Source organism: Macrobrachium nipponense, chromosome 25 (assembly GCF_015104395.2).
Source record: "Macrobrachium nipponense isolate FS-2020 chromosome 25, ASM1510439v2, whole genome shotgun sequence".
In the NCBI taxonomy this organism is placed as follows: domain Eukaryota; kingdom Metazoa; phylum Arthropoda; class Malacostraca; order Decapoda; family Palaemonidae; genus Macrobrachium; species Macrobrachium nipponense.
This window is the reverse complement of record NC_087214.1, coordinates 10,687,122-10,710,589: the sequence shown is the minus strand read 5'-3', so window position 1 is coordinate 10,710,589 and position 23,468 is coordinate 10,687,122. Positions and strand designations below refer to the sequence as shown.

The window sequence follows — 23,468 nt, the reverse complement described above, 5'->3', positions numbered from 1 at the left end:
CGACGAGATACGGTGTCGGTCGAGATTAACGACGAGATACGGTATTGGTCGAAGAAGTCCATGAAATTCCTTTCACATTGTAGGCGGTTGTTACTTGACTGTAGTCGTCCGCTGCGACGAACGATTTATTGAAGTTGCGATGTGAAACTCTCGTACTGCAGGATACTGTAACCAGGTTCCATTAATCAGCCTGCAAGTTAAATTATACTTGTCACAAGGGCAAAGTAAATTCAGACAACATCCAAATACGGGAGGGGAGAGAGCCATTTAGACCAGACTTAACCCACATGAAAAGAATGTCTGAAAAAAAAACAGTACCAAAATTGAACAATATATTAGTTTCATGTTGGAAATCTGCATAATTGTAATTATGTTAAATTAAATATTCCTTATTCAAACTATATGAAAAAGGTTTCCATACAAATTCTATATATATTATTGCCCTGTATAAGATTCATATAGGATTATTTCATAGATAACATTTTCACTTCTAGACTTCCTGACTTTAAAATCTCTTTTATTTTATTTTATTTATTTATTTATTTATTATTATTATTATTATTATTATTTTTTTTTTTTTTTTTTTACATTGACTACGAATATAAATCACCGGGACAGACAATATGTCAGTAGGTTTTGATTTGTGTTTGAACTTTTAGCTTATTGTCATTACTAAAGCGTTAAGTTAGAGTTCAAATCTTTACGCATATATATTGGATATTTAATTATCTATGGTTACGTTTTGCTTATGATTTTATCGTGATTCCTTTTTTATCATAATTTGTAACCCTTCCGACTTCTTACGGAGTGTATTATATTGACTCCACTTGTATCCATATTTATTTTATTTTTTTATATTTATTTATTTATATATTTTTTTATATATTTGATAAATTAATGGTTGGCTTGAATATGTGGAAAAGTGTTCTAGCGGCGTACCGTATAAGGCTACTTGCGGCATCAATTCTATAGATACAAGATATAAATGATAAAGGTATTTAAAACCGCGAGAACCGCTATAATCCAGTTTGGATCCAATATCACGAGTTGTAACTCGTAAGACATTGACACTTCCTATTTAATTATCGGTATTCTACCAAACCGATTGACTCTGGGTGATAAAAATATATTATTGGTTTTCTTAATGGAAGGAATTCACACAACGTGTAAGGAGATTATTATTGATTTACACCACCCGAGTCACAGATTATTATGTGTTGAATTCCATATTTACTGATTTAGCACTCATAAATATTCCTAACGCACTCAATTGCGGTGTTTGTTTTTAGTGCTATTAATGCTATATAACGTGTCAAGGAACTATTAACACTAAGAAGTGTTTATTCCCTCTGTCAGACTCGTAATTCTGTTAATAATTCTACGTATATTCTTTCAAGGATTGATTTGGCACAGGATAGGCCCTTAACTGACAGGTGTCTTAGTGTGTCCCTTGTTTTCATGACACGTGTTACAATCAGTTATGTGCTTTTTATATCTGTAAGCATTGTAGGCCAGTAAAATAGTGATTTGGCTTTCTGTGACATAGTAGGGAACCCTGGATGACGGAATGCAACCAGTTTTATGACGATTGGTATGAAAAAAGATTATTACTACTACCTGGTCGTTAGTCATCTGCTGTGTTCTTCGGGTTTTTCCTCGTCACAGACCTACATATAATATTACATTTGATTACATAATTCTGATACACATACTTTAAATATACTTTTGCTGTAGGGTTTCTGCTCGAAGTGTTTATTGTTTTTGCTTAGCCGCTGACCCTGTTTCCGTTCAAAGTGTTATTGTTTTGGTATGTTTATTGTTTTGCTTATCGCTGTGACACTTGCTTTGTTCAGTTTGTAAACAGTTCTGCGCTCCGACCCAGATATTCAATGCTCGCGATCTCTTGGGTTAAGGAATTTTCTTGTTTAGATACGGTTTCAACAATAGGTACGGATGTTTCTATATTTTTAGTCTAAATTAATGGTTCTTGCGGTATGGTGCGGGATTGCGGGATAATGCGTCAGCTATGATATTTGCTTTCCCAGGTAGATATCTTATCTTGGCTACAAAGACCTGAATGCTCATTTGTCACCGAGTTCCTTTTGGACTGTGATTAAAGCCTTTGAAAAACTCGGTAAAGGACTCATGTTCAGTAAAGACTTTATCAGGATAGCCATAGATTATGAACTTAAAATGTACTAGTGTTAAAGATACCTAGCCCTTCCTGGCCTATTACTGCATATTTACTTTCAAAGGGCTTTAGTTTACGTGAATAAAAAGCTATAGGAAAGAACTGTTTATCATATTACTGAAGCAGTACCCTCTTACCCCTTGGTCTGAGGCGTCTGTTGCAATAAAAAAAAAATTTATTTTCCTTATTTAAATCAGGGATTTTTAAGTTAGGTAAGTGCATTATTCCGCTTTTAAGATATCGAACGCCTGTTGATGCTTTTTAGACCATAATCAATCTACGCTCTTCGTAAGATCTGTTAAAGGAGCTGTCATGATTGAAGAGTTACATATTTGCATACGATTGTAATACCACTACAGCGCAAAAGTGCTGTATCCCCTTTTTAACGTTAATAGGTACCGGAAGTTATGAATAGCCGACACCTTACCATGGACTACTTTAAGACCTTGACTAGACACATAAAACCTAGATAAACATGTTCGTTTTTTTAAAAACTCGCATTTAGATATTTTTACTCTGAGATTATTTGTCTTTGTCTCTGTAGCACTAGCTCTACTTTATGTGAATGTACTTCTAAGGTATTAGAAAAGATTACACGATCAACCATATAAGCATGTAGGGTATCCCCTAAAAGTCTCCAAACACTATATTGTAATTGGGGCGCAACGTAAGCCGGAGGCATACGTAAAAATGATAATGTCCCTGAGTGTGCTGAAAACGGTGTATGAGGTACAATCACTTAGGTAATGGTATCTGGTAAAAGCATTTAAGTAAGTCCAAGTTGGTGAAAAAAATTTATTCTAACCTAACAAAAGATAAGATGTCATCGGTACATCGCACTGGAAACTATCGGAAGTCGTTTCCTTGTTTAAGCGACAGAATCTACGCAGATACGCCAAGTCCAATCTTTTATGGCATGACGTTTGAGGGAAAATTATATGGGCTATTTGATTTCCTAATGGCTCCTATTACTAAACATATTTCAACTTCGTCATTTATCTCTATTTTGAAATTGCAGTGAGAGTCTATACGAAGGTACGTATATAGCTTTATGTTTGTCCTTAGACTGTATTTTGTGTTAAATTACATCCGTTTTTCCCAGAGATCACTCGCTAGTGGAGAAACTTCCTGGTATTCAGATAAAAGATAAAAAAAAATTTCTGCTGAATCACCTCTGCTTGAATGACTTTACGGATATTACTTTAGATAGATTATCAGAGTGATTCATCTACGACTGGTTGGGCGGGATTAAAAATTAGCAACAATAAAAGAAATGCGATATTTATGTATAGGTTTTTGTGGATTGGTTACTATATTAACTTGTTGCTGTGTCAACCGTGTCTAGGGCTTTGTTCGTGGAAATCGTTATATTTCAGAGTGTCGGGAAGGATTAAAATTTCATTTCCAGCAAAGTCTTTTTTACACGCACTAAGACATTCGAGGGTGCATGCTTCTCGAGATTTTGCGTGCAAAGTGCGACTGCGGTTGTGGGAGAATTCTGTTGGGTCATTTGAACAATTTTACGATTTATGAGACAAATGTATAGTTCCTTTATATAAGTTATTATTTGATTAAACTGTCTCATTTTTGTTCAAACGGATTTTAATATGTTTGAAGGTTTATAGGATTTCCCTTTGATAAACACGCCTTATTTTGCAGGATGTAAGTAATATTTTGTATACCCCTAGATGAATCTTACAATTACACTAGATACAGATCAATGTTTTTTATAACTATAGAGGTATCTGTAAGCGCTCGCTTATCCGGACTTCTCATTAGGGAAGTTCGAACAACAGACGGTGAGTCCGTAAATATAGGATATTACGTGTTACTAAAGAAATAAACAAGATACTCTAATTTTTACGGCGCGATACAGTCGGGCTTTATCCACCACTACTTATAATAACTTACGTATTAAAAAAAAACGAAAAAAACGAAAACCTGCTCTGATTACTTTATACGGTCGTGTGTTTCATAGGAAAAAATCCTTTTTAATTCAAAAAGATATTGGCATGTATAAACCAACATCGCTTTTCCCCACTCTGCTAGAGTCGCTTATTGTGTGGTTTAATTTGCTATGCTTTGAACACTTCGGTAGTTGACTGACCTTGACCGCTTGACTAGGTGACACAGTCACCGAGTTTGCTTGTTTGATTCTGAACGGGCTACTGTTTCAATTTTTTTTTTTTTGTAATAATTAAGATCCTTCTCTTATTACCATCGGCAACGTATTGTGTGTTTTTAGCATTATGTTGCTGGTTTACGTATAAAGCAATGAATGACGAACTATTAGGAACTGAGCGATTACTAATAAGACAAGTTATCACTACTGCATTCAATATTAACTGTTTGTACTTCATTCTTTGCTAAAATTTGAAATAGTGAGGGATCCTGGTCAGCGCATTAGCCTGATGAAAGTTTTTTACAGACATGTTATTCCTTGCAATCCAGCCATATTTTTAAAGTAAGTTGAGACCATTGAGGTTCGATATTTTTATATAACTCAAAAAACTCAAGGCTAAAACTGCGAGCGGGACTTTGCAAAGGAGCATTTATTGTCATGACCCGAAATAGTGTTACCTCTAATTTATATAGATTTGTACGGGTGTTCCACTTGTTTTTTTGTGTGTTTTCTAATCACTACGGTGCTTAACGACCCTATCCATGCATCTGTATAAATACAGACGTCCACTGCGTAAACGCATATTCACTGTTTAATATGATTTGTTACGTAAGGGATTAATAATCACCCAAAATGATAAAATTAACATAGTATATGATTATGATATTTCAGTAGAACTTCTGGAAACAGACACTCAAAGATAAAAAATTCGCAGTAGCGAAATCTCAATGATGTAGATAATTTCTGTAAAAAAGTAAGATTAAGAATGTCTCGTAACTTCAGCCACAGGAATAACGAAATTCGACCTGCAAAGGAAACACTCAAAGTTACTCCAAATGAATAAAAAATTGTACTTAGCTTGCTTTTGTGGGAAGTCACGGTGTTCCGATAAACAACACACGACCTTGGTCCTCCTTCTCTATTTAGCGGATGACCTGGTTTGGCTTCAGTTTCCCCGTGCGCGTTGTTTCGATGATTCGAGCCCTTGAAAGATCCGATGCTGCAGACGCGTTCGGTTTGTTTCTTGAAGTGCCGGAAACGCTCACTAACGATGTTTTCTTGAATGATTCTAATGAGAGACGAAGCTTGCGTTGCCGTAGGAAAAAGACACGTCGGTTTTGTTTCTTGAAGTTATTCACTAAACGATGATACTAAGTTGGTTGAAGAATCTGTTGCTTTCGTCGTCGTTGAAGAGTTCTTATTGTTTTCTGAAGTCGCTCACTAACGATGATACTAGGTTGCTTGAAGAATCTGCTGCTTCCGTCGTCGTTGACTTCTTATGATACATGATTTATTATTCTGCTTTTTCTTCGTAGGACGTTGTAGAGTTCTTCTGGTACGCTGGCCACCAATATTAGGGCTTGTGCCTTGAATGATAAGGCGCCCTATGAGGTAATGTTAGACTTGCGATAATCTATACGCTAAGTCGGTTGGTATTGTACTTCCATATTCAATGGAGTGTCTGGAGGTTTGTAGATCACTTACGAAGTCAGTATTATCTTGTTGGTTATTACGACGAAGTGTTAAACTCATGGTGAGGAGGTTCTTGTAGAAAACACGAAGTATAAAAAATATATATAATTCTTGAAGTTTTACATGCTGAAGATCAGATATGCATTGAAACAAGTCTTACTATGACGATAGCTTGATCGCTTCTGCCAAATGATGAATGGCTACTTCTGTTCTCTCATACATGATCAAGATAGGTAAAGAGATACAGGTCTTCTAATGACGATCCACTAACTCTGTTCTGCTGTCTACCATCTCTGTTACAAGTTATGAAGGAAGACAGATAGTAGCTCGAACATATGAACATACTATCAGATGACATAGTTACATACGAACACACAATCAAATGAGACACGCTACAGATCACGTAGGCCGTTTGAATTATAGGTCGGGGTAGTTGTCTCAAGCAGGGAGCTTGGACTAATGTTTATAAACTATTGAATGACTACAGGTGACGGCATGTTATCTTAGCCTACATACTTATTGTATACGTCATCTTTAGCGTCTCTAGTCTGATCACATTCCTGCAAGCAATCTGGTTGACCTCTTTAGACTTATATATATGGACTAACATTCCATATTTTTATATGTAAACACTTACATATATATATATATATATATATATATATATATATATATATATATATATATATATATATATATATATCTATATATATCTATATATATATATATATATATACTATATAATATTATATATATATATAGTATATATATATATATATATATATATATATATATATATCTATATATATGTATATATGTATATATATATATATATATATATAATATATATATATATATATATATATATATATATATATATATATATAGTATATATATAGATATATATAATATATATATATATATATATATATATATATATATATATAATTCGAGCTACAAATGTCCTTTAATATCTAATTCGCTCTACCTCGGAATTGATATATTTCATATATGTACCGAAGGGGAATTTTTAGTTGATAAGGCCAACTTGATAACGTCACTAGGCCGTCCTGATTTCGTTCCCGTCCACTGGACGGTGGTTCGTTCCCATGAGGTGACGAAATTATTATGAACTAAAAATTCCCCTTCGGTACTTACATATATATCTAAAGAGTGAAAGAGGGGGAATGGCTAATAATATGTTTTAAAGTGTTTTATATAATAATAAAGTCACATAGCTCTGCTTGCCTAGAGACAAGGGGTGGTACACTGCAAAGTTCACCGGAGAGAGAATGGTATTTGCTGAACAAGCAACTTGTCTCAGAGGTCGTTCCCCGTTTGCGAGGCATGTGCATTCGTTTGTACGCGTATTACAGGCCTACTGGTTCAGGGTACTTGTGGAAGACGCATTCTTTGTGCAAAGGATGAGAACAAGCGGTTGCCCTAAGTGTCGGAGAAAACGCCCATCGAAAAGGTAAGACACGTTCTTTAAAAACTTAGAAAATCTGTTACCTTTTGGGAAAGAGAGAGAAGTGTGGAAATATTCTCTTTACGTAAATACTTTGAAAAGAGTGACGTGGGGTGTCTATATAACTATTATCTTTATTACAGATGGGTCCGATTCCATGGTTGATTAGGAATGGAATTCTCTAATTGACTAATACTAGACAGTGTGACTTGTTTGGGGTTTGAGAGTGTAACCTTAGTCCGGAAGGTAGAATGTTACTTATTGGTTTTCTTTATGGGCAGATTTGGGCTATTTGTGCCATTATGACTTGTTAAATCATTTTGTTTTCTTTGTTATAACCAATTGCTTTGGGAAATAAATGATATTTTTGTATATTACGCAGTCTTAATAAGCCTCGTGACATCTTACAGACAGGGCACCGTTGGCAACAGGTAAGAGTTCCCAGTTTGTGTAGTTTAGGGAATAGAGGGGGGGTAATAGTGGTGGCAGCGGTGGGATTCGAACCCACGCCTCCGAAGAGACTGGTGACCAGTTAGAAATAGGGGGTTTCGGTTTTTATTTTGATAGGAGAAGGGGTTATTAATCATGTCACAGGCAACTCAGGGTCATTACTGCTGATTCGACAGAGAGAAGCTGTTCCTCAGACAGTCTTCCTCTCCCAAGCCAAGCAGTTTGATTTCTTGAGATTACGGAATAAGGTGTTTAGAGAGTGGGGGTGGGGGGGAGAAAAAGTTTGGTTTTCGACATTATAAAGTTTCGCAGTTCGCGCATGTTTGCGGTGTATGTGAATTCGGTTTACGGTCATATGAAGACGTAAGTGTATTTTCGAGTTTTTTTTTCTTTCTTATTTTTTTTTTTACTCTTTTTTGTTTTGTTTTGTGGATTTTCTTTAACTTTTTGTTCTTGTTCATGTTCCTTGTGTTTGTGTGTGGCGAACTTTGCCTGAGTGGGATTTTTTGCGGCAAGTCGTGCCAGAGAGAGAGAGAGAGAGAGCGAGAGAGAGAGAGAGAGAGAGAGAGAGAGAGAGAGGCGAGTTAGCTCGGAAAACCACCTTACGTTCTTACTTTTCCTATCCCTTCTTTATTATTATTATTTTTTTTTTTATTGCCATTTTTCGTGGGGTGATTTTGTGATGGGGACGGGGCAACGCTTACCTTTTGTTATCTGTTGTTGGAAAAAATTTTTTTTTCTCCTTGATTGGGTTTAGTGTATATAAGTACATTGATGTTATTGAGATCGGGGAACAGCCTTGGGAAACAAGATAAAATGGCAGATACCAAACCGACGACGCTACTACATCACGTGACGAACATTTCTGCGGGGGTCAGCCCGTTCAAAGGGATCGTGGATGGCGCTTTGTCACAACCTTTGCATATTTTCATAGAGGGAGTTAATAACTATTTAGCGGGAAAGAATATAGTAGACGATGTAGAGGCATTCAGAGAGGCGAAAGCTTTGCTAGATTTCAATAAGGGAGACCTCAGTCATAGGTCAAGGAGTTTCCAATTTACGAAATGTCGTACCTGGACAGACTTGCAAGCATTTTTTGAAAAACAGCATATGGCTCAAAGGAACACGGAGATATGGTGAGAGACCTTCGAGGTCTTTATAAACTACGGAAAGGCACTAATAGCCCTTGTAGAACATAGTTCAAAGCTGTTTGATGCAGTGGCAGATTGGGTAGGAAAATTGAAAAACATCTAAATGGGTTACAGGGGATAATCTCCCTCTAAAATAATGTTCATAAACGATCTATTTTTCCTTGCTCTTACACGAGGTACCCGATGCAATAGTGGATAGCTTGATGAAAAAGGTTGAGCCTACCTCAGACGAAAAGAATTACTTTATACCCAAATAGATAAACACAGGTCTAAATGTCCCACCGTAGATAGCACAATTTTTAACGGGACAAGCCCGAGGGATAGAGTACAGAGAGACACGGAACTTTCTCCTCTCGTCTGTGCAAGAGTTGAGTATAACAAAAGATCGATCGATCAAAAGCAAACAGCAGTTGCGTTGTTTCAACTGCAATAAACCAGGACATCCAAAGAAATTGTGTAGGGTTAAATATTGCGGAATGTGTAAAAGTACTGAGCATTATTGGCAGATCCTGTCCATCTCAGATACGGAGAGATGCGAGGCCTGCACCGCAAGGTTCTGGTAATTATAATGTGAGAACTTCCCAGGCGGGTCAAACCAGTGGGCAAGGGATCGGCGAATTTTTGGAAGCCCACGATCAACAAAAAGGGTACAGGTGATTGGTATATGCCATTGTGGTCTCGTGGGGACGCCCCAGAGCAAGCCATAGTCTATGGAACAGTAGGGGATGTGGATATCCCGGTTTTCATAGACACTGGGGCATCAATAAATCTAGTGGACCATAATTTGTATCAATCCATGTTCTCCAATTACCCTTTGCAGCCCTCTACGGAGACGGTGTGTGATGTGCAAGCCCATAGATTAAACACCCTGGGTTGTGTACAAATAAGGTTTGCTCTCGGTGACAGAGTGTTAACAGAACCTTTTTTGGTAATAAAAGGAATTGCCTTAGGTAATAAAATCTTGTGGGTCATCCTGCTTGTAGAAGACACAAGATTTCGATCCATGCGGGTGCTAATGGGATAACAATCGGGAAAATGAATTACCTCATACCATATGAGGACGTGAATAGAATGGAGGACATGGAGGTTATTGAAAGAGGAGAGGTGCTCGGTGGTATTAATTGCGGTGATACGAGTGTTTATGGGGAAAGGTAATGTTAAAACACACGTTGGTGATCTGGGAGATGATTACGGGAGTTCTATCAGAGTTCATAGTGGTAACAATGATACTAACAATACTGGTGATGATACTAATATGGATGTTGTTTCTGATACTACAATGCTGGGGATAATACTGAGGGTGGTAATTTGTAGGGGCGGTGGCAAGGGGAGATACTAACCACAAATATAGAGGTGTTTTATTTGAAGACATTATGTTACTACAGGTTCAAAGGTTATGGTAAAAGTTAAATTGAAGGAAATGAGAAAACCCACAGATGTGTGTGTTATTGAAACAATGAAAAGCTCAGGGGAGTTGTTAGCACGGCATCGTGTGAACAGTGTATCCAAGAATGGGGTTACGTGGGTGGAGCTATTAAACTGTAATGATACAGTTAGGAGATACCAGAAAAATACATATATAGTAGACTTCCATGATTGGAAATGCGATAGCGGTTCTGTGGCTATGTAGAGGGGAAACCTGAGTTTTCGGAGGCAGAAATACAATCAAGGAAACAAAACATTTAGTGAACATTTGGCTAATGCGGATTATAGCGAACACGTTGAAGCGATAAGCGGGCTCTTGGCGGAATTTGGGGATACGGTAGCCTTGCAAGGTGATAAATTGGGGTTGACTAATGTCTTAGAGCATAAGGTAAATTTGGAGAGCAACACAAAACCTATATATTCCTGCATATCGCATACCTTTCAAAATCAGAGAACAGGTAGAGAAAGAAGTTAATAGATGGGAAGAAGAAGGAATCATTAGACCCAGTGTGTCTCCTTACAACTTTCCCTTGTTAGCGGTACTAAGAAAGACGGTTCGGTCCGTGTATGCGTCGATTTTAGACGTTTAAATGAGAAAACGATCCCTGACCGCTACCCAGTTGCGTGCATACCAGATCTTTTTGTCGAAATTGGGGGGCATAATATTTATAGTTCAATTGATTTGGCGCAAGGTTTCTTACAGGTCCCTCTCAGCGAGAGTAGCAAGGAATATACCGCCTTTTCAGTGCCCAAGGGGACACTATGAATTTACGCGAATGCCTTTCGGTTTATCGGTAGTCCGATGACTTTTACAGGTTGGTGAACACAGTTTTGCACGGGTTATTGGGCAAAAATGTTTTTGTGTATATGGATGACATCCTGATCGCAACGGACACGATCGCGCAACACCTGGAAGTGCTTACAGAAGTACTTAGGAGGCTTAGATTAGCGGGGTTGAAAATCAAGCTAGCCAAGTGTTCGTTCTTGAAAAAGCAGATCACATATCTAGGTCACGTCATATCTAAGGAAGGGGTTAGAGTAAATGACGATAAAGTCAAAGCAATAGCGAATTTTCGCATCCCCAGATCAAAGAAAGAGATTAAGTCATTCCTGGGTATCGCCGGTTTCTTCAGGAGGTTCGTAAAAGGGTTTTCTAACATAGCAGCTCCCCTAACTGATGTGTTGCGGGAAGACGTTCAATTTCAATGGAAGGAATCCCAGGTGGAGAGTTTTCAAAAGCTTAAAGAGGCGCTAATGAATCCCCCGGTTTTGAAGTTTCCAGATTTTAAGGAACCTTTTACATTAGTGACTGATGCAAGCCAGGAAGGCATAGGTGCATGCCTTATGCAAAAGTTTGATGGGAAATTTCATCCTATAGCTTTTTATAGCAGGAAGTTCAGGACAAAAGGCAGTAATGAGAAGTCCATGGCCACCATAGATAAGGAAGCCTTTGCAATAGTGTCGAGCTTAGTTCATTTTAAAATGTTACTGATGGGGAATAAAGTAGAAGTCCTTACAGACCACAAACCGTTACTTGATCTTTTTAATAAACCCGATTTGTCTCCCAAAAGAGCTCGATGGTTTCTAACTATCAGAGATTTTGATGCAAAGCTCAAATATATAGAGGGCAAATTTAATGTTGTCGCGGACGCTTTGAGCAGGAGTTTTCATGACGTGGAAGGTTTCCAAGTCGCGCAGGTCACTAACGAAGCCATACAATGGGATATACCCCTCATAGAGCTAAAGCAAAATGAAGACGAGGTCTTAGCAGATGCGAAAGCATTTCTGAGAGGGGAATTAGTCAAGAAACGTTATAGCTGCCTTTTTCGGGTTTGGAGTTAGAGGAAATTTGTTAGTTAGGAAAATTAAATATAAGTTGAGAACCAGTGAAAGTAAAGGAGATACGACACGATCGTAATTCCGAAAGTCCTAATTCCAGTGGTTTTAGATATAGTTCATTGCAGGTTCGGTAGTCCTCACTTGGGAATAGAAAAAAACTTATGATGAGGTTCGGGCTAAATACATTTGGAAAAATATGGTAAAAGATGTGGAAAATTTCGTAAGGAATTGTGAGGTGTGCAACGCATGTAAGCCTGCTAGGACAACGTCATGCAAATTAGGATCGTATCCTATACCGAGTAAACCTTTTCAGAGAATACATATGGACGTCTTAGGGAATTTTTGTGAGTCTAGATACGCGAACAAGTACTTGCTAGTGATAATAGATGAACTTACAAGGATAGTAGAAATTTTCCCACTTAAGCAGAAAACTGCCGAAGAAGTAGCAATAGCATTTTTCAATGGTATCGTTTGCAGATACGGTTCACCCGAAGTTCTATTAAACGACAATGGGAGGGAATTTGTGAACAAAACCTTGGAGTGTTTAGCTGAATTCATGGGAATACAGAAAGTAACAATTATTCCATACAGACCGAGGCTAATGGGTTGTGCGAACGAGCGACAGGAAGTGCTCGAAGCGCTCAGAAAAACGGTAGGTGGTAATGATAGAAATTGGGGACAGACTATATTAACGTTGTTAGACATAGCATTAACACCATGGTTAGCGATTCAATTAAAATGTCCCCTTTTGAAGCTTTGTTTGGTATCCAGCGCGAGGCACATTTGATTTGTTAACTACGCCTCACCAGGGGGAGGATACAGTTGAAGCGCTGATATCCACAGCGAGAGAGAGACACGCATGTCTTAGCCGTAATCTCGAGTCCACAACCAGAGATATGGTTCAAAAGAGTATTAGTAAATCATCTGATCCCAAGATCAATGTCGGTGATAAGGTATTTTAAAACTTAACGTGAGAAATGAGTTAAATTACAAACTAGGCCCGAAGTTTGAAGGTCCTTTTAAAGTTCATTGAAGAGAAAAATTGGAAATAGGTTTGTAGTTTGAAATGAACGAACAGGTCAGTCGAAGCTAACACATATCTCGAAATTGAAAAGAATTGGTTGTGGCAATTAATATATGATCGCGCAATTGCATTCATTTTTCCTTTTTTTCTTGTTATCTGTTTTTGTAATTTGATGACAGAATGGCTTTGCAATTTTTTTTTTTTTTTTTTTTTTTTCCTTCTCCTTTGTTTCCTTCGAATGTTTTTCTCTCTTATTGTATGTAAGTCTGCGGCGTTTTGGCGTAAGATTTCGGGGTTAATATTTTTCGGCAAATGTTTGCTTTAGCTGAGAAAACGAGATGGTTTTTTTTAGCGTGGGGTCAGTAATTAAATAGAGGAATTATTTATGTCACCTGAGTGGTGTTATTATTAAGATGTGGTTTATGTATAATGAGATGGTTCTGGGGGGTGTGCTTACGAAGATCAGTACTAAACATTTTTTTTTGAGAATCATGAGTTTCTAGCTTCGCGAGTCTGATTATGCTGCAATGCTCAGCACCTGACGTGTTCATAGGTGGGTTTCTTTTTTGCTGAAGTTGCTGTAAGGAGTCCGGTTGCGAACCTTCCCTTTGGAATTGATGACTCGGGATTTGCACGGTTTTCGGAGATGCCGATTATGACATTTCACGAGAACGTGTCATATAAGGGGATTTTTTTTTTTTCTTTTTTCTTGTCGATAGGGTTGCTGCGCTAGCAGATTCTGTAACGGTACACATGCTTTTTTGGGAAAAGATGTGAATTATATATGTTTTTTTTCTTTCTTAACGTCGTCCGAGATGATTAAACAACTGATGGTTTTCTTTTTCTTTTCTCTTATGTGCGCTGTGTAATGGGGAGGGGAAAGTTCACTTACTATTGTTGTATTATCTTATTTTTATTTATTTATTTATTTATTTATTTTTTCTCTTCTTTTTCTTTTCTTACGAGAGATGTTGCAATGAGGGTTAAGCTCTAAATAGCATTTATCTATTAGATAGAAGTATAATTTGTCAGGGTATGTGGGTTGGATAGAAGGGGTGTTCGTCATTATTATTTTATGGAGGCTAGTTATATAAACCATAAAGGGGTTTTACTGTTAGACTTTATGAGTTCTCTTTTGATAGTGTGTTTGTCAGATATGGGATTATTGTGAGAATTCAGTAGGTAAAGATTTTTTGGTTTAGCGAGGAATTTTTTCTTTTTCTAATATTTGATTAGTAGATTGAAATATATTAATTAGTGACGAATTTGTGGGGTAAAACAAGACTTTAGTTATTTTATGACCATGTAGACCTTTTAAATACGGACACACAATGACTTGGGAGAATTCCCAACTCTACGTGAGGATGCCAAGGGAGACGACTTCGTTCTACAGTACCAGAGATTGAGTCAAGTCTACACACGAAGGCATTTTTGTGGACTGCCTTGGCAAAGGATGAGATGTCTTCGATATAATTTCTGGGATAAACCAGAGTCTACAGTCTTCGATGAGGCGGGGTGCGAGTAGCACTGCATAGAATAACGGGTGGTAACCACGTTTACTTCAGTAGAAAACGTCGAATCTACAGTTTAGCGACAGGAGGGTGTGGATGGGTACAACTCACGAGGGTCGCAGACGCTGAATAATGGCGCGTGCTGAGTGTTCGAGTTGGGTTACGTACTCGACCTGCGTTTACAACAATTCGCTCATTCTACAGGGATCCCAGCTGTTTGAAAGTTCTGCAGGATTCTTACAGGACTTCTTCATGGTACTTAGTCGGCGTGTCTACAAACTCGTCGATAAAGGTGTTTCACAGACACCTTCACGGAAGCCATAAGGCGGTTCGAATCCCGCCTACAGTGGAGTCCATTACTGTCCCGCCACTCGAAGATAGTGGTTGAAGATGAAACCTTTTTTTTTTTCGATGACCGCTATACTATACCAATAGTAATGATCATGTTAGCCGCTATACTGATCGCCATTTGTGACTTGGAGTCCTTAAACTTTTATGCATTCGACGAAGCACAAGTGCTCCGGCAACGGAGGTGGCTCTAAGTCATGTGGTACAGTGATACATTGGGCATTAGTTGCGATATGGGGTTTGAGAGTGTAAACCTTAGTCCGGAAGGTGGAATGTATCTTATTGGTTTCTTTATGGGCAGATTTGGGTATTTGTTTGCCATTATGACTTGTTAATCATTTTGTTCTTTGTTATAAACCAATTGCTTTGGGAAAATAAATGATATTTTTGTATATTTACGCAGTCTTAATAAGCCTCGTGACATCTTACAGGACAGGGCACCGTTGGCAACAGGTAAGAGTTCCCAGTTTGTGTAGTTTAGGGAATAGAGGGGGGGTAATATATAATATAAAAAAATATCAATTATATATATATATATATTTAAAGATAAATGCCACGAAGGAAAAATAAACGAAGGAGTCTGCAAGATCTTTCGACTTTAAAAGTCCTTTACTGAGCAGATACTGACAAATACAAGAAAAAGACAATTCAAGAGGTTCGTATAAACTGACAGATAGGGAGTATAAAGCATAAACAATGGGTGCAATTAAAGGTTTAAGACAAAACATCTCAGATACAATTTCCAGGCAATTAAAGGATTATAGGTGACAGCTATTCGGAACTTGGTAAAACAAAACCTTATTCACAAAACATGACAGACATACATTACAACAAAATTTAATAACTCTAAGGCAACTGATTTTTATTTAAGTCAGTAATTATATCTTTGAGGTCATTCTTAAACATGTTACAGATACAAGGGTCTAAATGAAAAAAAGGCCACGACTAACATTGAAATTACAATGAAAAGTAAGTTGTATTAAAACAGATTCTAAAAGATTTCGTGATAAGACAATCTCTTGACCATGCAATTACTGAACTATCAATCCAATTAATTCGGTGGTTGTTTCACTTAAATGAATAAATAATGCATTAGATTTTTTGCCCAGTTTTACAGAGTATTTATGCTGGCTTAGCCCTTACTTCTAAGCCTTTGCTGGACTGTCCGAGATAGAATGAGGGACAATCCATACATGGAATTTATATATTATGTTGTTGCTTTCTCTGGGGCCATTTTTTATTAACATTCTTTTAGTGTGTTATTATAGGAAAAAACAAGGTTGACATTAAAAGCTTTTAACAATGGTTTAATGGTTCAAATCCGTTAAAATAAGGCAAACTGAGAATGTTCTTAGAATTTTCTTTCGTGTGTATTTCACAGTATAAAACTTTTTGTGGGCTTTATTATAACAATGCTAATATATGTGAAGGATAGCATAAATCTTTCCCAATTTTTCTTATGTATTCAATTTCTTGATCCAAAATATTGTGGACTGGACAATTCGCAATGCTCGTAAAAACATAGAGGAAAAATTGATATTTTTATGTTAAGATGGTGGCCTGAGAAGAAATGAACATAAGTTAAGTTGTTAGTCGGTTTCCTATAAATACTGAATTTACATTGAAATGGTTCTCTATGTATCAAAACGTCTAAGAAAGGGAGGCAATTGTCTTTTTCTAATTCTAGAGTAAACTTAATCGATGGTACCTGGTTATTTAATTTAGAGAGTAAATCATTTACATCAATACGACAGGAAGAACAGCTAAACAATCATCAACGTAACGATACCACTTTACAGGAATATGAATGATATCAGGTAAGTAGCGTTTTTTCAAAGAATTCCATATACAGGTTTGAGAGTAATGGTGATAAAGGATTTCCATTGCCATGCCAAAAATTTGTTGATAAAATTCACCACTGAATTTGTCGTTTTTCTCGTTATTTGTCAGTATCTGCTCAGTAAAGGACTTTTAAAGTCGAAAGATCTTGCAGACTCCTTCGTTTATTTTTCCTTCGTGGCATTTATCTTTATTTATGGATTATCACTTTCTAACATTCGTGATTCTGTTATACATATATATATATATATATATATATATATATATATATATATATATATATATATATATATATATATATATGCATATATATATATATATATATATATATATATATATGCATATATATATATATATATTATATATATATATATATATATATATATATATATATATATATATATATATATATATGTATATATATATATATATATATATATATATATATATATATATATATATATATATATATATATATATATATATATATATATATTAGGAGGCAGTCCCCGGTTATGGCGAGCAATAATGATAATTGGATTTTCGGCGCTGATGTTTTCAATCGGCACCATCTCAGGTTATCGGCACGTATCCCACTTAACAGCAGAGCTCTGACCCCCAGTTATCGGTGCCATAAGCGCTGTTATCGCCAATTTTCATTAGCATCATACCATCGTGAACGGAACCCCAGCTGATAACCAGGGACTGCCTATAATTACCATGATTGGTTTGACTTTGGGGGAATTATTTTTTATTTTTAATTGGATACATTTCTGAAAAGTGTGAAATAAAATGACGTTTCAAACATCAAAGCGTACGTGAGGGAGAGAGAGGAGAGAGAGAGAGAGAGAGAGAGAGGAGAGAGAGAGCACGAGAGAGAGAGAGAGAGAGAATGAACTTCCTATCAATGGAAAAAAAAAAATGGTTATTTGCAAATAAAATAAAGTATAACTCACATCGAAAGATTTCAAGGCGTCATTAAAGCCACTGTATATAAGCACTTTTTTCTCGACTTACTGACGCTGCAGTACCGTAATCATAATCTGCCGAGTGGTGCAAAAAAATGAAGTGATTAATATTTTTAAGATTCCATTATTTTATTCAGTATAATCAACTCGGAATAAATGTATCACAAGAGTGGTATCATCTTTGCTTACCATTACATATCGTCAGAATATCTTCTTCACTTCATTACAACACCAACCTGTCTTATAAACAGCCCGTGGAAACATAAGCCCGCTCCACCTCTACCACTGATCAAGTACTTACTGATAACAGGGTCTTCGTTATTGCCATTACAATAAAGATAATCATTGACTTGTGACTTTTTCCCACTCGTGAACTTCAGCTGCTTCGAACAACTGGAATATTGTTCCAAGCGTTGGGCTTCCTCGCTGCCCTCCAGAGAGCAGTTCAACGCTTTCATCCACCACCCCTGTGGAAATGGAGAAACAAGCATAATGGAATGTTTTTAGGTTCGATGTCTGATGGGTGATTCCAGTTATATCATGCTAGCTTATACTCCTTCCTTAGATAAAATAAAGAACTTAATGTTTTCAGATACTAATCTACAACAACTCCTCTGTCAAAACCTCTTGTCTTCATGTGTACAGTAGCCTGTAACTTCACACCACATGCGCTGTTGGAGGACACAAACCTAAGCCACAGACTGAGCTCGGCGCAGACGAAAGGACGAGACTGACGTCATCCTTTGGAGAGGGTAAAGCGTCTGTTTTCGTATCCCACCTGAGAGAGGTCGGGTTCCTGAGACATTTGCTCACGTCTGCGCTTGCAGAGGCTGATACGACCTCGCCATCGCTGCGGGAGTACCATATCAGGACCTGTGGGAGTTGGATTGGGGGTTCTTCTTTATAAACATGAACTAAGGTTCAGACATTTTACTTACTACATCTTATCATTATCTTTTTCCACTGATCTGAAGGACAGTAGCCAATGTTAGGAAAATGACAAACACAATGATAAACACAAAGGCACAAACATACACACACACACACACACACACACATATATATATATATATATATATATATATAATATATATATATATATATATATATATATATATATGTGTGTGTGTGTGTATCTATATATATGTATAACTGAAGCATGAAAGTTTGGAACGTGATAAATCCACAAATAAAGGTATAAGACACGCTATATATATATATATATATATATATATATATATATATATATATATATATATATATATATAATATATATATATATATGTATGTATATATATATATATATAATATATATATATATATATATATATATATATATATATATATATATATATATATATATACATATACATATATATATATATATATATATATATATATATATATATATATATATATATATATATATATATACTATATTTATATATATATATACATATACATATATATAATATATATATATATATATATATATATATATATCTATATATATATATATATATATATATATATATGCTAGATGAAAAACATTGAGAAATAACTACCTAGATTAAATACCAAAGATATCAATTATTCGCCTCAAAACTTGCCTTAAGATAAGGCGAAGTCAAATGGCCTTAAGGGACTGTCCAATGTTGAAGTATCCTCTGATGAGGCTGCTGTCATGAGTGGTTGCAAAGGCTCCAGAAGATCCTGATTCGCTGATTGGGAGGTCATTTTGGACTCAAGTCGTGGACCTCTTCACCGGTGTAGGTGATCTGACCTCTCGAGAACACCTGCAAGAAAAAACTTTGCCTGTGTAACCTATTTCATGCTACATTAATGAATTTGATGTCATTGTATAGATAATGAGTTATATTTTATTAGTTTATGCTTGAAAAAAAAATACCTAAAGTCAGAATAAAGCGTCCATATCACAAGTTGAAGTTAGCCATGTTAGGAAATTTTTTTGCTGCTTTTTTCTTAGTTCACCAAAAATTGCTAAACAGATACCTCAGCTTTTTATTCAGCACGAAAGTGAAATAGGTTGACTTTCTTTTGATATATAACTCATTAATGTTTGTGTTATGTATGATAGGACAAAGGGGTAATGAAACAAATATTTTCTGATGCATACACACGAGTTCATCGTGCACATTGAAGTGGTGTGGATCGGACGCGTGTATGTGTTGTTTGTTTGTGCATGAAAGGGATAATTAATATAAAGTCTCAAGAATATCTTTCTCGCATCAGGGTGGTTTGAGGGATCTGGTTTTAAATGATGGTCAAATGATGTTAATCTGAAAATCCCTTATTTCCCTCATTTTTTTTCTGAAACAGCAGTGTCTGACTGCAAGACACCCGCTCCTCTGCAAAGCTGTTGAACAATCTTCCTAACAGAATTATTACTGTCTACGAGTAGAGGAGACCCCATGACATTTTTTATAAGATAACTCTGGGTTTTACCGCTGTAACAGGAACAGATGATTTCCTCTTAAAGCTGGTTTCTTATTTTGGGACACAAAATTAGAGATACGTTAAAATCAATGGTGATGCAATAGTAAAAATACGTGTCACTAACTGTCGTGTTCGTAACCACTCAAAAGCAAAGTAATTTAGTAAAAAAAAAAAAAAAAAAAAAAGAAATGTGCCTAAGTTTTGAAGGAAACGTTGCATTGCTACTTACCAAGCACTATGAAACATCGCCTTCGACTTTTGTAATCTGTACATTGTTTTGTTTTGGTATGATTATATTCTTCCATTAATAAATCATCATTTATCTGTTATACAATTGTCATTACTTAGAAATGTTTTTCTTTACTTCAGGCATGAAATTCTCAACTTTTGCTTTGCTTGGACAACTTCAAACCTCTCAGTGTTCTTCCAGAAGATAGGAATAGGTTATAATGGCACTGCACAGATTGACTAATTCACATAAGTCGTGACTAACCAAATTTTAGAGAAAACTTGCCGTCGCTTAACGCAATGTCTCAGGCTATGGCGAGGATCTCCATTTTCGAAGAGACACTGTTAGAAGGAATATAGGTAGCCATATGAATTATTATCCGATTTTTTATCCAGCAAAAGACCCCAATCAGATTCTTCTTGATGATTTATCATTAGTGCTTTAAAACGATAATCTGTTACAAGGATTTAATTGCTACAACTAGCAAATATTGTTACCTACATACACTAGTTTGAGATAACAGCAGAATACTTCCCGAATTATTCACCAACTAAGAGTAACATATAAAATGTTGGAGCAATGAACTTACTTGGAGTGTAGAACTATGGAAGAAGTATCGTTAGCCACAAATCACAGGGATTGTGATTGTTTCTCCATTAGTTGAACATTCGTGTGACTTAGGCAGCAACCCAAGGCTGAGACTGGATTGAGATGCAGAAAAGAATTTTTTCAGGAGTGTGCCGGTGGAACCAGGGTACATCCAGCCCAAATTGCCTCCCTGAGATTCACCGAGGGCATCTACCTGTAATGACAATGAAGTAGCAAAGATTGCTCTTTTAAATAAGTCGTTATTAAAGTCACCTTTCTCTTTTATTGCGAAGCTTTTTAACAGTTCCCAGAGATATTAATAGAATATCAGCAAGCAACAACAACAAAAGTTCAGTACTAACCAATGAACCCTTTACGAAAACTAGTTTAAACGCCTACATTCATCTTTAGCTACCAAGTAATTACTTGACACTATGAACTGCATGGTTGCTGATGATTTTTGAACTTACCGACAAATATAAATAGGAGTAATCCTCAAAATAGTGAGGAGGAGAATGAGGACGTGAGTATATCGGATTCATCCACTGTGTAGTTTTTACAAAGATAGTCATAGCCCAGACATTACTGTAAGAATTTCGCCCTCGGGTGTCGGAGAACCTAGTTTAGTCACCTTCACCTGCAGGAGGAAAACCCATTCTGAAAACAAAACTGTCTCGAAGGGACACGACCAGGTTGTTCGTGTCACTGGGACAGTCCTTTATGTACAGAAAACCCTTTCGGACACATCGTCAGCTACGTACAGTGTTCTCTAACATTTCATAGCTGCCCACTTCTTTAACATTATCCTCCCTCAATGTATATATATATATACTATATATATATATATATATATTACTATATATCCATATATATATATATATATATACCCCTAATATATATAGATGTATATATATATATATATATATATATATATATACATAAATATATAATATATAATATATATATAATATAATATATATATATATAATATATGGTATATATATATTATATATTAAAAAAAATCAATATATACTATATATATATATACATGTATGCATATATATATATATATTATATATATATACTATATATATATATATATATATATATATATATATATTCTTATTTTTCTGTTTTCTAACAAGCCTTCCATAGTCAGTTCCTGTTTATACGCTATTATCTTAAAAGATATGCTTGATACTGAATGATGATTAAGAAAAAATAGCATGAAAACCCTTTATGTGGCAATATGTCAATAAGAATGACTGACTTCAGAGGCTAAGCAAAAAACGCTCTTGCAACTGTATGTCTCTGTGCTAGAGTGTTGGCGTGTCCTTCTGGCTTTGGAGACTATGAAGGGTGCTCGTGCTAGAGGATTTAAATGCCAAAGTAGGTTACGGAGGAAAGAAAAAAAAAAAACTATGACACTGTCAGTGTGCGTGAAGCTTCGGGAATTAACAAGATTTGAAAGAGTATTAGGGATACGTATCTCCATTCGTTATTTTTTTTTATTTCCATATTTTTTATGTTCGTGGCCATAAAAATGATAATGCAAAGATACAAACTTCACTTCGTTATACAATATTAGTTATATTCATAAATCACTCCGCATTAAAATGGGCAATTAGAAAGTAATTTAAAATACAAGTTTTAGTTCATCAACGAATTGTCGAAAAAGTAGTATTATTTTTATATTTATTAGGCAGCTTACAGGAATACTCCAAAACAATTGTTACTTATGCTGTTTTTGTTTACATAAGCAGGATTGTATTTGCTGCAGATCTAACAGAAAAACTGTAATGTAAAAGTTGGATTGCAAATATATCTTTAATTGTATTTAAGGTTGTAGGAAAACTTTGGAAGACAGTCAACTTACTCTGAAATTATACGGCAGACCCGGTTTCAAGTTTTCTTCTGTGTTAATAGTTTCTAAATTGTAGGACTTATATTTCACTTCCACAGTGGCTGTGGCATTCACGACGTTGCCTGTTCCCTCTTCGACAAAAGAACCTTTCACTTCTATATGATATCCGGCGTATCCAATGTCAGCCGCAGCTACACTGATTTCATCACAACCACTGAATGTCAATGGAAGTATTTATAGAATATCTGAGATGAAATAAATTAATTATTCTACAATAACATTAATCTTACAGGTAAGACAAGATTTTACTCAGGCGAGCAAATTCTCCATTTGGAAATATAAATTTTCAGTTATTTTTAATAGAATGCATTAAAAACAAGAAATAAAAAATAGTCTAAAACATACAAGAACAGGTATATACACATCGTTTTAAGGCTATGAAATCAAAAGTCGTGCTCGCATAGCAACCTTTTTAAAAACATAAAACTGATCACGAATGTTTTTCTGAGTGTATTAACATT

The 23,468-nt window shown here is 35.8% G+C and overlaps 1 pseudogene; it reads right to left on the bottom strand.

Moving 5' to 3' along the window:
- Window positions 1-23,468, bottom strand: part of LOC135198982 (CD109 antigen-like) — a 66,858-nt pseudogene that overhangs the window by 38,935 nt on the left and 4,455 nt on the right.